This window comes from Heterodontus francisci, chromosome 9 (genome assembly GCF_036365525.1).
Source record: "Heterodontus francisci isolate sHetFra1 chromosome 9, sHetFra1.hap1, whole genome shotgun sequence".
Taxonomy (NCBI): Eukaryota; Metazoa; Chordata; class Chondrichthyes; order Heterodontiformes; family Heterodontidae; genus Heterodontus; species Heterodontus francisci.
In genome coordinates this window covers 9,895,516-9,909,855 of record NC_090379.1, presented here as the reverse complement: position 1 = coordinate 9,909,855, position 14,340 = coordinate 9,895,516, and the positions used below count along the sequence as shown (strand labels likewise).

The 14,340-nt window shown below is 41.3% G+C and overlaps 1 protein-coding gene across 8 annotated transcripts in view; it reads right to left on the bottom strand.

The window, feature by feature from the left end:
* The window catches only part of dicer1 (dicer 1, ribonuclease type III), a 214,083-nt gene that overhangs the window by 160,163 nt on the left and 39,580 nt on the right, over positions 1-14,340 (bottom strand). For 5 of the 8 annotated variants that reach the window (XR_010975645.1, XM_068038526.1, XM_068038528.1 and 2 more), the window contains exons 2-4: positions 6,935-6,995; positions 5,426-5,521; positions 3,393-3,513 (exon numbers count right to left, since the gene is read on the bottom strand). The gene's annotated coding sequence lies outside the window, so the exon portion shown is untranslated. Of the gene's footprint in view, positions 1-3,392; positions 3,514-5,425; positions 5,522-6,934; positions 6,996-13,567; positions 13,588-14,340 lie in introns of those variants that run through there. The other 3 variants (XM_068038530.1, XM_068038531.1, XM_068038532.1) reach the window with 3 other exon arrangements.

The following is a 14,340-nucleotide window of genomic DNA, read 5'->3' as shown; positions in this document are numbered from 1 at the left end:
GCTCAGAAATTAAAAAGGGAAGCCACACTATGAGTATACTATAGACCCCCAAATAGCGAGAGGGAGATAGAACAAATATGTAGGCAAATTTCGGTGTGCAAAAACAATAGAGAAATAATAGTTGGCGATTTAAACTACCCCAATATCAACTGGGATACCAACAGTGTGAAGAGCACAGAGGGCACAAAATTCTTGAACTGTGTTCAAGAGAATTTTTTTAGCCAGCATGTAACAAGAGGGGGCACACTTCTAGATTCAGTCTTCGGTAATGAAGCTGGGCAAGTGGATGAAGTAACAGTGAGTGACCATTTTGGAGATAGCGATCATAATACAGTTAGTTTTAGCATAATCATGGAAAAGGACAAAGGTAAAACAGGAGTAAAAGGTTCTAAATTGGGGGGAGGCAAATTTTAAGGAACTGAGAGGTGACCTGGCGAAAGTGGACTGGATACAGCTACTTGAAGGAAAATCAGTGGCAAACCTGTGGGAGGCATTCAAAAGCGAGATACTACAGACACAGTGTAGGCATGTCCCCACAAAGATAAAGGGTGGTACTGCCAAATCTAGAGCCCCCTGGTTATCCAGAAGCTTACAGGGTATGTTAAATCAGAAAAAGAAAGCCTATGACGATCACAAAAATCTTTATACTTTAGAAAGCCTAGAGTATAGAAAGTGCAGGGGTGAAGTAAAAAAGGAAATTAGAAAAGCAAAGAGGACATGAAAAATTATTGGCAGGTAAAATCAAGGAAAGCCCAAAGATGATTTACATTAAGTACATTAAGAGCAAGAGGATAACTAAGGAAAGGGTAGGGCCTATCAGAGGCATACAAAGGAACTTACGCATTGATGCAGAAGATGTGGGCGGGGTTCTCAATGAGTTTTTTGTCTCTGTCTTCACAAAGGATGCAGACATTGTAGTTAAAGAGGAGGAGTGTGAATTATTAGATACGATAAGCATAAGAGGAAGTATTAGAGGGTCTTACATCCTTGAAAGTGGATAAACTGCCAGTGCCAGATGGATTGCATCCCAGGTTGTTAAAGGAAGCTAGAGGAAATAGCGGATGCGCTGAGGATCATCTTCAAATCCTCACGGGATACAGGCGAGGTACCAGCTGATTGGAGGTCTGTGAACGTTGTACCATTGCTTAAAAAGAGCACGAGGGATAGGCCAAATAATTATCAAAGTGATTACTGACAACGCAGTCGGCATCATAATATTGCACCAATTTGCGCACATGCGCAGATTGGCTCCTACTCTCTGCGCATGAGCTACGTTCCGCATTGCCAGGAATGGTTGGTGCATGCGCAGATGACATCATCGCGTAACGCTGGGAGAGCGCGGGGGTGGGGGACAGCAAGTGAGCTCTCTTCCTCCCCGCTTCTCCCCCTCCCCCCCACACCGCCCCGCCCGCTTGCTCCCTCCCTCCGGCCATTGTGTGCTGCCATGTGTTCAGGTTGCCTTTGTGTGATTATTTGAGCAGCACCATCTTTAGTCCTGGCAGCTGCCTGATGTCACAGACTGTGACATTTTAGTGGCACAGGCTGCATTTGTGCATGAACCACTGCAGCACCACCTAGTGGTTGCGTTGTCAGCAAACACAGCCAATAATTATAAGCCAGTCAGTCTGACCTTGGTGGTGGGTAAATTGTTGGCATCAGTTCTGAGGGACAAGATAAACTGCCACTTAGAAAGGCACGGATCAATCAGGGATAGTCAGCATGGATTTGTTAGGGGAAGGTCATGTCTTGCTAACTTGAGTTTTTTGAGGAAGTAACAAAGAGGATTGATGTGGGTGGTGCCGAGGATGTAGTCAACATGGATGTTAGCAAGGCATCTGGCAAGGTCCCACATGGCAGACTGGTCAGTAAAATGAAAGCCCAAGGGATATAGGGGAATGTTGCAAGTTGGATCCAGAATTGGCTCAGGGACAGGAAACAAAGGGTAGTAGTCGATGGATGTTTTTGCGAATGGAAAGCTGTTTCCAGTGGTGTTCCACAGGGCTCAGTGTTGGGTCCCTTGCTGTTTGTGGTATATATTAATGATTTGGACTTACATGTGGGAGGCATGATTGGGAAATTTGCTGATGACACAAAAATAGAGGAGATTTACAAGAATGTTGCCAGGGCTTGAACGTTGCAACTATGAGGAAAGATTGGATAGGCTCGGGTTGTTTTCCTTAGAACAGAGAAGGCTGAGGGGTGAATTAATAGAGGTGTACATAATTATGAGGGGCCTAGATAGAGTAGACAGGAAGGACCTGTTTCCCCTGGAGGAGAGATCAATTACCAGGGGGCACAGATTTAAGGTGATTGGTAGAAGTATTAGAGGGGACATGAGGAAAAACCTTTTCACCCAGAGGGTGGTGGGTGTGTGGAATTCACTGCCAGGAACGGTGGTGGAGGTAGAAACCCTCAATTCTTTTAAGTGGACATGCACCTGAAGTGCTGTAACCTGCAAGACTATGGACCAGGTGCTGGAAGGTGGGATCAGATTGGGAGGCTAGTTTGTGCAGCCAGCATGGACACAACGGGCTGAATGGCCTCCTTCTGTGCCTTAATTTTTCAATGGTTCTATTGCCTTTCCCTAGCCTTTCAGCCAAAATGCATCACCTCACACTTCTCTATTAAATTCTATTTGCCACTTGTCTGCCCATTCTGCTAGCCTATGTCCCACTGCAGTCGATTGGTATTATCCTCACTGTCTGCACACCTTCAAATTTGTGATCAGCAGATTCTGAATTTTTATTCTGTACTCCAAGATCCAAGTCATTTTTGCATATCAAAAAAAGCAGTGGTCCTAGTACTGTACCTTGGAGAACGCCACTGTCTGCTATTATCCAGTCTGAAAAACAACCATTTATCATGACTTGCTGTTTTCTGTCCTTAAGACAATTTTTTATCCAAGCTGATACTCCTATTCCATGAGCTTCAATTTTTGTTAACCCGCCTTTTATGTGGTTCTTTGTCAAACGCTTTCTTAAAATCTTCGCTTCTATCGATATTTTGTCACCATCCTCGTCCTTCATGAACACCGATACAAAGTACTCATTTAGTATTCTAGCCATGCCCTGCGCCTCTTCGTTCCTAATAGGCTCTACCCTGCCTCTTACTATCCGCTTACTATTTACATGCCAGAAGATATTTGGGTTCCATTTTATGATAACTACTGTTCTATTCTCATATCTTCTCTTTGCCATTCTTATTTTCCTCTTCACTGCCCCTCTCAACTTATTGTATTTGGCCTGGTTCTTGCTTAAAGAATTTAACCTGACATGCATCATCCGCCCTCTTTTTTGGTTTCATCATATTCTCTAGCTCCCTCGTCATCTAAAGAGGCCCAGCTTTCGTTCCCTTACCTTTCACCCTTGTTTTGGAACATACTTAAACCGTACCTGAAACATCTCCTCCTTAAATGATCACCAATTGTTCAGTTACAGTTTAGCTTTCAGTCTTTGGTTCCATTTTACCCTGGCTAGATCCCCTCTCATCCCAGTAAAGTTAGCACTCTTCCACCTTAAAAAAAAATAAAAATAATTATTTAAAATCAACATTTCTTTAACCAGAGTAATTCCCCCACCTGCCTCAAGATTCAACAACAAAAACAAGAAATGCTGGATTCACTCAGCAGGTCTGGCAGCATCTGTGGAAAGAGAAGCAGAGTTAACGTTTCGGGTCAGTGACCCTTCTTCGGAACTGAGTTTCCACAGATGCTGCCAGACCTGCTGAGTGAATCCAGCATTTCTTGTTTTTGTTTCAGATTTCCAGCATCCGCAGTATTTTGCTTTTATTATTATGCCTCAAGATTCACCTAGGTCTGGGGTAGATACAAATGGTGAGCCAGTTAGGATTATTGTGGGCGCTGCAAAATTATTTCACTGAGAGCTTTTATTCATTGTAAACATGCTACTAAAGTTTAAATACCAGGATCTATTTTGACCAAGTTATTCTAACCTTGTATAGATAAAGAGAGGATTATTGGAATAATGTGGAGAATGTATAAAGAAAATCACTAATGCACTGCAGCACACATAGAGCCTGTCATCTCCCAATACCATATCCATCTTTCCCAGAATTCCTTGTTTGAATACCCCCCCACCCCCACCAGCCACAGTAACAAAAAAGCTCTCAGTCGCAAATGAAGTCATATGTGACAATAACCAAGGTAAACTATCTGTCCTCATGCTACTCGACCTGTCTGTAGCCTTGGCATGGTTGACCACACCATCTTCCTCCAGTGTCTCTCCATCGTCATCCAACTGGGCGGTACCGTACTCTCCTAGTTCCACTCGCATCTGTCCAATCATAGCCAGAGAATGACTGGAAATGGCTTCTCTTCCCATTCCAGCAGTTACCTCTGGTGTCCCCCAAGGATCTATCCTTGGCCTCTTCTTATTTCTCATCTACATGTTGCCCCTGGGCGACAACATCCGAAAGCATGACAGTTTCCACAGGTACAGATCAGACACGATCCAAATGAATGGCAGAACAGATTCGAGAGGCTGAACGGCCTATCGCTGTCTCTGGGTTCCTAAGCACTCTTTTCTCTTTGCAGATGCCAAGCAACCCACTGTGCATTTCCAAAGCAGATAAGATTACAGTATTAAGTTTATTTAATACAGACCTATTTTGTTATGGGCCCAGGTCACCACATGACTAGAAATTAGGCAGTAATGGTAAAGTCATCATAACTGATGGAGGAACTGCTTACAGGAGACCAAACAGACTACCTAGAGCATACCCAAGATTTATAATAGTATCTGAACAGTTTGGTAAATTAATCCAAATATATATCACTTTGGGCAAGGTTGTTCTTCTTGATCGTCATTTTTATTTATGTCAGCTGGTCACAACTTCCCCGGTTTACTTTAAAGTTACAAGTTTTCTTCATCTGAACCATAAAAAGCTGCATCAACTACCTTCTTTCATTCTTGTTGCTCTTCTCAGTATTCCTTCCCAATGTCCTGTACAATTTTGCAGTACAGTGATGAAAACTGGACACTAGCCTCATTTCTGTTGACTTGCACTGTGAAAATCTTACTATGTAACTAGCAGTCAAATCAGCTGCATTAATGGCTCTACCACATTGTCTGGATGTTGAAAATGACGTTTCTACAAAGTTACCAGGAACCTTTTGAAAAGGAGCTTTCACATTGAAACCTGGTTTCCTTTTGATTTCAGAACATTGTTGTCTCTGTACTTATTATTCTAAATATAGTCCCTTTCTCCCAAAAGCAGAGTTTCATTTTTTTTTTTGCAGATTAACAATTCAGCCACCAAAAAAAAATTCAGAAATGTGAAGACCAGGCTCACAGATGCCATTCTGCCGCATTCCGAACTAAACAACTGCCAGTGTAAAATCACCTTAACGAATGGTGTGTTCCAATTCTGCTCCTGCAAAACATTTTACATTTTACCAGCTACTTACAGTTTCACAGATGTCTACATTTGCCCTGTGTGTATTGAAAGTCATCTTGAGATCCGCACCCTTGGTGTAATCACATCATTGCTCAACCTTTAATTCCTGGTTTGATGGGGCAAGAGAAGAGATAAGGTAAGGAAGAGGTGGAAAGGGCAATGCAGCAGGTCTAAAATGGACAATATAAAATGTGAAATAATAAGAGTTTAAAAATTCTCATTTTTTTTTATATATAAGACACAGGGAAAGCTTCTTCCAGCACATCAAGACGATATCAATTACTTTTTAACATTTCACATCTGCAATATATTCTCCAAGAAGTGATGTGCACAGGGATGCGAGAATGCAACAAAAGCAAAAATGATCCTAAAATGCCAAGTGACATTTTTGATCTGATTAAAGCAGGCATAACTAACCCTAGTTGTTCAAAGACATTCAGCCCATTGCAGCTATGTTGGTGTTATCTGTTCACTTCTACTTTAATATCATGACCCTACCCTTTCTCTAGATGCTTTTAAATTTTCCCACTTCAAATGCTCATCTATTTCCTTTTAATGTTTCTGCCTCAAATAGCCACTGGTGATGAAGCATCCTGTGTTCTAATAACGGAGTGTAAATGCTACATCTAATTACCCCCTTTATTCCGCTCATGCCAATGTGGAGGCTATGACTCCAAGTTGTCAGGTTGCCAACCAGTGGAATTAATCTTTCACTATTAACTTTCTCAGAAGTTTAGATTTATTTGTTAAAAAGCCCAATTCTTCAAGCCTTTCTTAGCTGTAACCACTCATTCCTGGCACCCTTCCAGTATGTCTTTGCTGTACACTGTCTATGGCTCTATGGTCTTCTCTTCAGTATAATAATTCTTCCTAGATTTTAGATGTTTTATTAATATTTTATTTGATTTTATATGCAATCATATTAGTGACCTCCATAGGCACCTAACCTAAGGTGATCAAGCAATCCTAAATTGTGACAAGAAAACATTTTCTAGGAACCATAGCACAGCTGGAGTACAGAAATGAATCACAAACACTTGTTCAATTTTCAGATTAGTGACTTACACAATCATTTTCATATAGCTACAAAATTGAAAATAACTTTCAAAATATTCAGCAAGTGCACCTCAAGGCAGTGTTACAGAAAGTAAACTGCCCAGTGTTAATACTGCTAAGCTTAGCGCATTGGTGCCACTATGCGATGGCAGAACTTGCACTTGAGCCAAGTGTTCGTTTAATAGTGTGCCGTATGATGCTCTTCATAACTTTAAATAGTTTTATCACTGCCACCAGTAACAGATCTGTGACCCCTGTACTTTTACCTTCATTTTGAACTCAATATGTTCTATCTAGACAAGATACAAATTTGGAATTCCAAAACTGTAAATGTAATGTTGGGTGATTCATCATTCAAGGACAGAATGTTGAGAGATTTCAGACCAACCAATATTCCAAATACTAATGTTAAAACAGCAGTTGAAGCCTATAGTTCATCTGTTGTCTGTAGCTGTTGACATACCTTGAACATCGATGCTTTGCTGGTTTGAGTCCAAGGCAGAGTTTCTTTGAGTAGGACTAGTCTAAGAACAAAAAACTCAATTATACATTGCTCCCACTGAAGGCTGCCTTCCTGCAGTTTGGTTATTAATGGTAGTTCTATGGAACATGTATAACAAGCTTACAACCGAGTTATCACATTTGTTTGTTGGTACAAGAGGAGGCTTTGAACACCACAGTAATGTCAACAAAACATCAGCTCAGCTTAGTGGTAGCCTCTCACTTCAGTCAGGAGGTCAAGACTTCAAATCTGATGCCAGGACTTGAACGCATAACTTAGACCAACATTTCAGTGCAGTACCGAGGGAGTGCTGGAATGCCTTTCAGATGAGGCACTAAACCGAGGCTTTGTCTGATGCATGGCACAATTCAAAGCAGAGCAGAGCTCTCCTGAAGTCTTGGCCAACATGTATCCTTAAACTAACACACATCACTATGGAGAATGAAGAAGGACGATGTAGGTGTAGAAATCAGGGAGGGGGACTGTGATATACTTGAACAAATTAGCATTGAAAAGGAGGAAGTATTAGCTGTTTTAGCGAGCTTAAAGGTGGATAAATCCCCAGGCCCAGATGAGATGTATCCCAGACTGCTATGTGAGGCAAGGGAGGAGATAGCAGGGGCTCTGACACAAATTTTCAGATCTGCTCTGGCCACAGGAGAGATACCAGAGGACTGGAGGACAGGGAATGTGGTACCATTATTCAAGAAGGGGAACAGGGATAAACCAGGTAATTATAGGCTGGTGAGTCTAATGCCAGTGATAGGGAAACTATCGGAAAAAATTCTGAGGGATAAGATTAATCTCCACTTGGAGGCAGGAATTGATCAGGGATAGTCAGCATGGTTTTGTCAGGGGGAGATCGTGTCTAACAAATTTGATTGAATTTTTCAAGGAAGTGACTAGATGAGTAGATGAGGATAGGGCAGTTGATGTGGTCTACATGGACTTCAGTAAGGCTTTTGATAAGGTTCCACATGGGATATTGGTTAAGAAGGTAAGAGCCCATGGGTAATTTGGCAAATTGGATCCAAAATTGGCTTAGTGGAAGGAGGCAGAGGGTGATGGTCAAGGGTTGTTTTTGCGAATGGAGGCCTGTGACCAGTGGTGTACCTCAGGGATCGGTGCTGGGACCCTTACTGTTTGTAGTATACATTAATGATTTAGACGTGAATATAGGAGGTATGATCAGTAAATTCGCAGATGACATGAAAATTGGTGGTGTCATGGATAGCGAAGAGGAAAGCCTTAGATTACAGGACGATATTTTTGGGCTAGTGAGATGGGCAGAGCAGTGGCGGATGGATTTTAATCCTGAGAAGCGTGAGGTGATGCACTTTGGGAGGACAAACAAGGCAAGGGATGATAGGACCCTAGGGAGTACAAAGGGTCAGAGGGACCTTGGTGTACTTGTCCATAGATCACTGCAGCAGCACAGGTAGAGAAGGTCGTTAGGAATGCATACGGGATATTTGCCTTTATTAGCCGAGGCATAGAATATAAGAGGAGGGAGGTTATGTTAGAGCTGTATAAAAGGCTGGTTAGGCCACAGCTGGAGTACTGTGTACAGTTCTGGTCACCACATTATAGGAAGGATGTGATTGCACTGGAGAGGGGATTCACCAGGATATCGCCTGGACTGGAACATTTCAGCTACGAGGCGAGACTGGATATGCTGGGATTGTTTTCCTCGGAGCAGAGAAGGCTAAGGGGGGACCTGACTGAGGTGTACAAAATTATGAGGGGCATTGATAGGTTAGATAGGAAGAAACATTTTCCTTTAGCGGAGGGGTCAATAACCAGGAGGCATAGATTTAAGGTATGGAGTAGGAGGTTTAGAGGGGAGTTGAGGAAAAATGTTATCACACAGAGGATGTTTGGAATCTGGAACACATTGCCTGAAGGGGTGGTAGAGGCAGGAACCCTCAACATTTTAGTAGTATTTAAGTGAGTACTTGAAATGCCATAGCATACAAGGCTACGGACCAAGTGCGGGAAAATGGAATTAGATCGGATGGATGCTTGATGGTCAGCGCAGACGCGTTGGGCCGAAGGGACTGTTTCTGTGCTGTATAACTCTATGACTATGACTAAACTAACACTACCACAATAGAATAACATGCCGTTATGTTATTGAGGCCGTATCTACCTACAAAACGGTGACCACAAATCGAAAGAAATTCACTGGCTATGTAATGCTTTTGAACTTGCCAATGATATGAAAATCACTACTTAAATGCATGGGATCTGCATTATGAAAAACTGAATTTAAATAAATACCATCTGAATTTGCACTATGGAAAGCGTGTTATTAGAGAGTTTATTTTCCAATGCTGCTTTAAGTACCCATAGCCTCTAGAACATTGTATGGATTAACTTTACATTGCAGTTACCCTTTAACCGACATGATGCTTTGTTAAAATGGCTTTGTGTAAACGAGTGGATGGTAGGCCTCAAAGACCAGTGACAGATTTAACTCAAGACTACTGGTTGGCTGACAGGAAAGATCCCATCTCCCTAAACCAAGCAAAATTGTAAGTTGTCAGTTCATAGACTGACATACAAATAAACATAGTAATAAAGCTATTCAAACATTAGAACAGTTTTAACAGTATTGGAGTACAGCCAAGCTAATATACTAAACAGAATCTCATACGAATTTACCAGTTATTCCCTTTCTTTCCTAGTCCCTTTTCCTCACTCACTCACTGTGCTTTCAGTTTAACCTTTTTCCAATACCTTAAATCCTAAATGTTTAACTTCAAAAGATCTCATTAGCTTTTTTTCTTGCCCCCCCCCTTTGATCAAGAGGGGAGAAATTACCATTTGAATAATTTATTTTATTGGCTGAGTTTGAAGCTAGAATTAAGAATTGCTGAAGATCAACATGATTGAGACATCACAACCATGTCAACTTATGATGCATTTTTCCATACAAACAGTAAACTTGTACTGACCCCCAGAAGGGCATGACCACACAAGAAAATTCATCTCCATTCTACTGGTGCTAAGACTATATTCATAACTCTCCCCTCCCCAAATAACTGCAACAAAAAAAGTATTCAATTAGGTTTCAGTGCTGATTGTGTGACAGTCAGAAACATAAGGTTTTGGTCAAATGATTAGCTTCTTCTCTTCCATTTTCCCCATGATAAAAATATTCTACAAATGGCAATTTAGAAAAAAAATAATTCCAACAGATCCATAAAGCCACATTGAAGCCTAGTCAGTCAATCACAACACTTTATAAAGAGAATTAGATCAACACAAAAAGCAAAATGTTATAGAGTACATCAGAACAGGAGCAGACCATTCAGCCCCTCATGCCTCTTCAGTAACAAAGAGCAGGAAAATTAGTTTAGATTAGCTCAAGTTTTGAATTGGAACAGGAATGACAGATCAAATGGGCTGACTCATAGTTGAAATTTCTCCGGTTAACAAAAATATTGTAAACATAGAAACTGTTTTCTCATCTCTTTTATTCACAAGTTGAGGGTTTTAGAACTGGTGAGTGGAACACTTATGACTTCAAAGGGCCAGTGGCAGTCTCAAAAAAATCCTCATGTCAGGCACAGCAACTGGATGCAAAGTAAAGCTCCCTCTACTCCGCACAAACTCATGTCGGCTTCACTGCCAAAACCCCCATCCCACAACAACAACTTGCATTTACATACCATCTTTAACATAGTAAAACATCTCAAGGTGTTTCACAGGAGCATTATCAAACAAAATTTATCACCAAGCCACACAACATGATATTAGGGCAAATGACCAAAAGATTGATCAAAAAAACTAGGTTCCAAGGAGCATCTTAAAAGGAGGCAGAGATACAGAAGTTTAGGGAGGGAATTTCAGAGCTTCGGGCCTAGTTAGCTGAAAGCAAAGTTTCCAGTGGTCAGAATATATCCTTATTCCAGCAGTATGATATTTGGCAATGAACCAACCCTGTGACCCAAGAGTGAGATTTTCAATTCTGGTGTGAAAGTAGAAATAGTTTTGTATTATGGACGGAGTCTCACAGCAGCTGGACTCGAAGGCCCTTTGATGCTGGTGTCAATAGTGTGTTCGCACTCAGTCAGTTCCTAAAATTTGGGTCTCATGCTGTCAGGGTAACCTCAATGTAATGCTGCCAGATCCGTTGAATCCAACAGTTGGGAAATGCTTTTTGTACGCCTTCAGAAATATTCCACTGACACCATTATTCAAAGAGACTCAAGACTATCAAGAAACTTGGCTTTATGGAATACTTTTGCACTGCAGGTTGATAGGTTAATTGGCCATTATAAATTTCCCCTAGTATAGGTAGGTGGTAGGGAAATATAGGGACAGGTGGGGATGTGGTAGGAATATGGGATTAGTGTAGGATTAGTATAAATGGGTGGTTGATGGTCGGCACAGACTCGGTGGGCCGAAGGGCCTGTTTCAGTGCTGTATCTCTAAACTAAACTAAGTAGTATACGTGTAATGTAAATGCAGCAGATTACTGCAGATTAAATTAGTTTTATTATTCGTGCACCATCTATGCCAGGGACAGGAAACAGACTTGTGGGTTTTTTTCACATTCCCTATGGATTATTAACAGAATCGATTGTAAAAGAAATCTTATAATCACAGATTCAGAAAAATACCAATGAATCCATCACACACCACAGCTCTACCCTTTATAGGAAGGTGGGGGAGGGAAAGGATGCACTATTACAGTGCAATGCTCAAAATACCCGCATTGTGCACACTGCAGGCACTTGCAGAGCACACTTAAGGTCGGAGTGGAACAAGTGGAAAGGTACCTGAGGCACAATTTTTGTTCCAAGTACTTCATTCTTCCCCAAATACACACAAACGCTGCCCCATCCAAAGTCAGAGTAGTTTACTGATGGTGGCTTAACTTCCGGAGAAATACTTTTCTTGGCAGAGCATTAATTAAAAATCACAAAAAAAAACAGAAACAAAAACGCCAAGCATTGTAGGTCTCAGTATAAAAGATAACTTCTAGCCAGACAGCCACATACCACAGACTATGTCTGTCAAGTTCAAGTAGCGAAAACAAGCATAACCTGCATTAGCATGTTAATAGCACACAGCATCTACTGGAACAAAGAATTTCTCCTGCAAACGGCCATCTCTCACATTCTGAAGGCCAAAGGCAGCTGCAGCTTCCCGTGTGGATGCCAAACAATGGAGCACAGTGAATGGTTACTGCAGCAATGAACGTGACCTTTGCAGTTTTGTCGCAGATTCCGGCACCGGCAGTCACGCAGCCAAGGGCAAAGAATTTATCCAAGAAGGGAATTTTTTTTTAAATTCTACGGAATTAGGAGCAGACTACTCACCACAGACAAAGTAGACGTACTGAATATGCTTCACCCTGGGAGTTTAGGAATCCAAGACAAAAATTATGCAGACATACAATTTGCGCAAGTCTAGCTACCTCAGCCACTTCACCGTCCCCCTCGCTTTTAAAACAGGTCAAGAGCCTGGACTAGAATCTTAAATGCAAACTTCCATAAAACACAAGCATGAACCTGCAGCAGAATGGCAACAGAAAAAGAACTAAAACAAAAAAAAACATGGGGGGAGGGGGGGGGGGGAAAACTTAAAAAAGCTACACAAGACAGCTGCTTCCCTCTACAGAAACAAATATGGCGGCAGACTGACCCCCCCAGTGACTTTGACATTCAGCGCTCAACCAATTCCCACCTTACAATTCAAAGCACACACTTCTCAGCAATGTACCACTAATTAGCTGCAAGCTTCTGCTATCGTGAGCAACAATAACTCCTTTGAAATCTTTGGACAGTAATGCATGATCATTCAGAACATTCACACAAATACACACTCAGAGTACTTAAGAGTAGCTGCATCAACAGCAACAAGATTCGCAGTGCATGAAATTCAACATCCTGCTGCTTAATTAAGCAGCATGGCGCTAATCGCCTGTATGCAAAAATCTCTGAGAATTAATTGCATCAGGTTTAAATAGCACAAAAGTGAAAGCCTGCACAATACTGATTTATTCACCTATTCCAGCTTTTCAGGAAACATAAATGGCGTCTAATCGCAGCTACAATTGAAATAGATGGCATTGCTTAAAGGATCTGTGCACAACCTGTGCAACCTTGGGGTGAACTACATCATACCTGGAATACAGAGAACTGAACAGACTACGTTTAGTGATCAAACAATAACCCTTTTTGATATTTACATTAAAATACAGTATTGTGCTAAACACACCCTATCAGACTGAATAAAGACTAATTTTGTATGGTTTTAGTAAGGTGCATTCTTCACATAGCACCCCTAGTGTAAAACCAAAAATAATGACACCAGAACAGTTCAATTCTTTTTTGTAGTATTAGTGAGACATTTTGTCAATAAAGCAGTGGCTTTGGCTTAAATATGCATGACTTTTTGTTCAATTATTACAGTAAGAATTTGAATCTGGTCCACTATTTCCCCTTCTCTAGTTAGCATCCTTTCACTTTATTCACACTTTAAAAGCCACAAGCTAAACACAGAATGGAATCTTTCGTATAATGCGAAAAGTCATTTTTAACCGGGGAGGGAAATGCACGCTGTCACAATAGAATACTGTACCTCTGATTTCTTCACAAAGTGAACACTTGATCTCATAGAGGGATCATACTGGCGTCACCCCACACCCGCCTTACTGAAAGTTTCAGAGCAGATGAGTAAGTAGACAATGGTGGTGCGGAAGGGAAAGAGTGGAAGGAAATTGAGCAAGTGAGAGAGGGAGAACTATAGCAAAGAGCCAGGGACAGTTGGTAAAAATTAATCCTTCTTAACACACCATTTAATACACAGCTTCTTGATTTTTTTAAAGAAAAAAATGAATGCAGTTTTGCATGCCTTAATTAAAAGCTTATTAGGACATCTATAATGGCACATGTACAAAAAGCTACAAAAAGATGATTCTAGATAGAGCAGACTACAGTTAGCCTGTGCATGTCTTTCCTCAGTCTACAGTATGCCTCTCAGGTTCTGCTTTTTGGCTGCTTAACTGTTCTTACATAAAGTAACAGTGATCCAGCATGTTGTATCAAGACCTGGTGCACATCTCCAAGATTCCTTACACAGACGTCCCATGGAGGTGGCATGGAGCACAAGCCAGGAACTTTGTCCTGAAAAGGGATGGAAAACCTGACAGCCAGTTAATAGGCCACGAGAGCCACCTCCCTGCGACTACACAGCAGAGTTAATAATCGTCTTGGGACAAATCTGTTTTCTATCCTTTCGGACTCAAGTAAGGAATAGCAAAACAAAACTCGAACCTGTATCAAAAAACCAAAAGCCAGCTGCTCTTAGAAAAAAATCAAATGTTTAATATTACTGAAAGTGTTACACTCCAA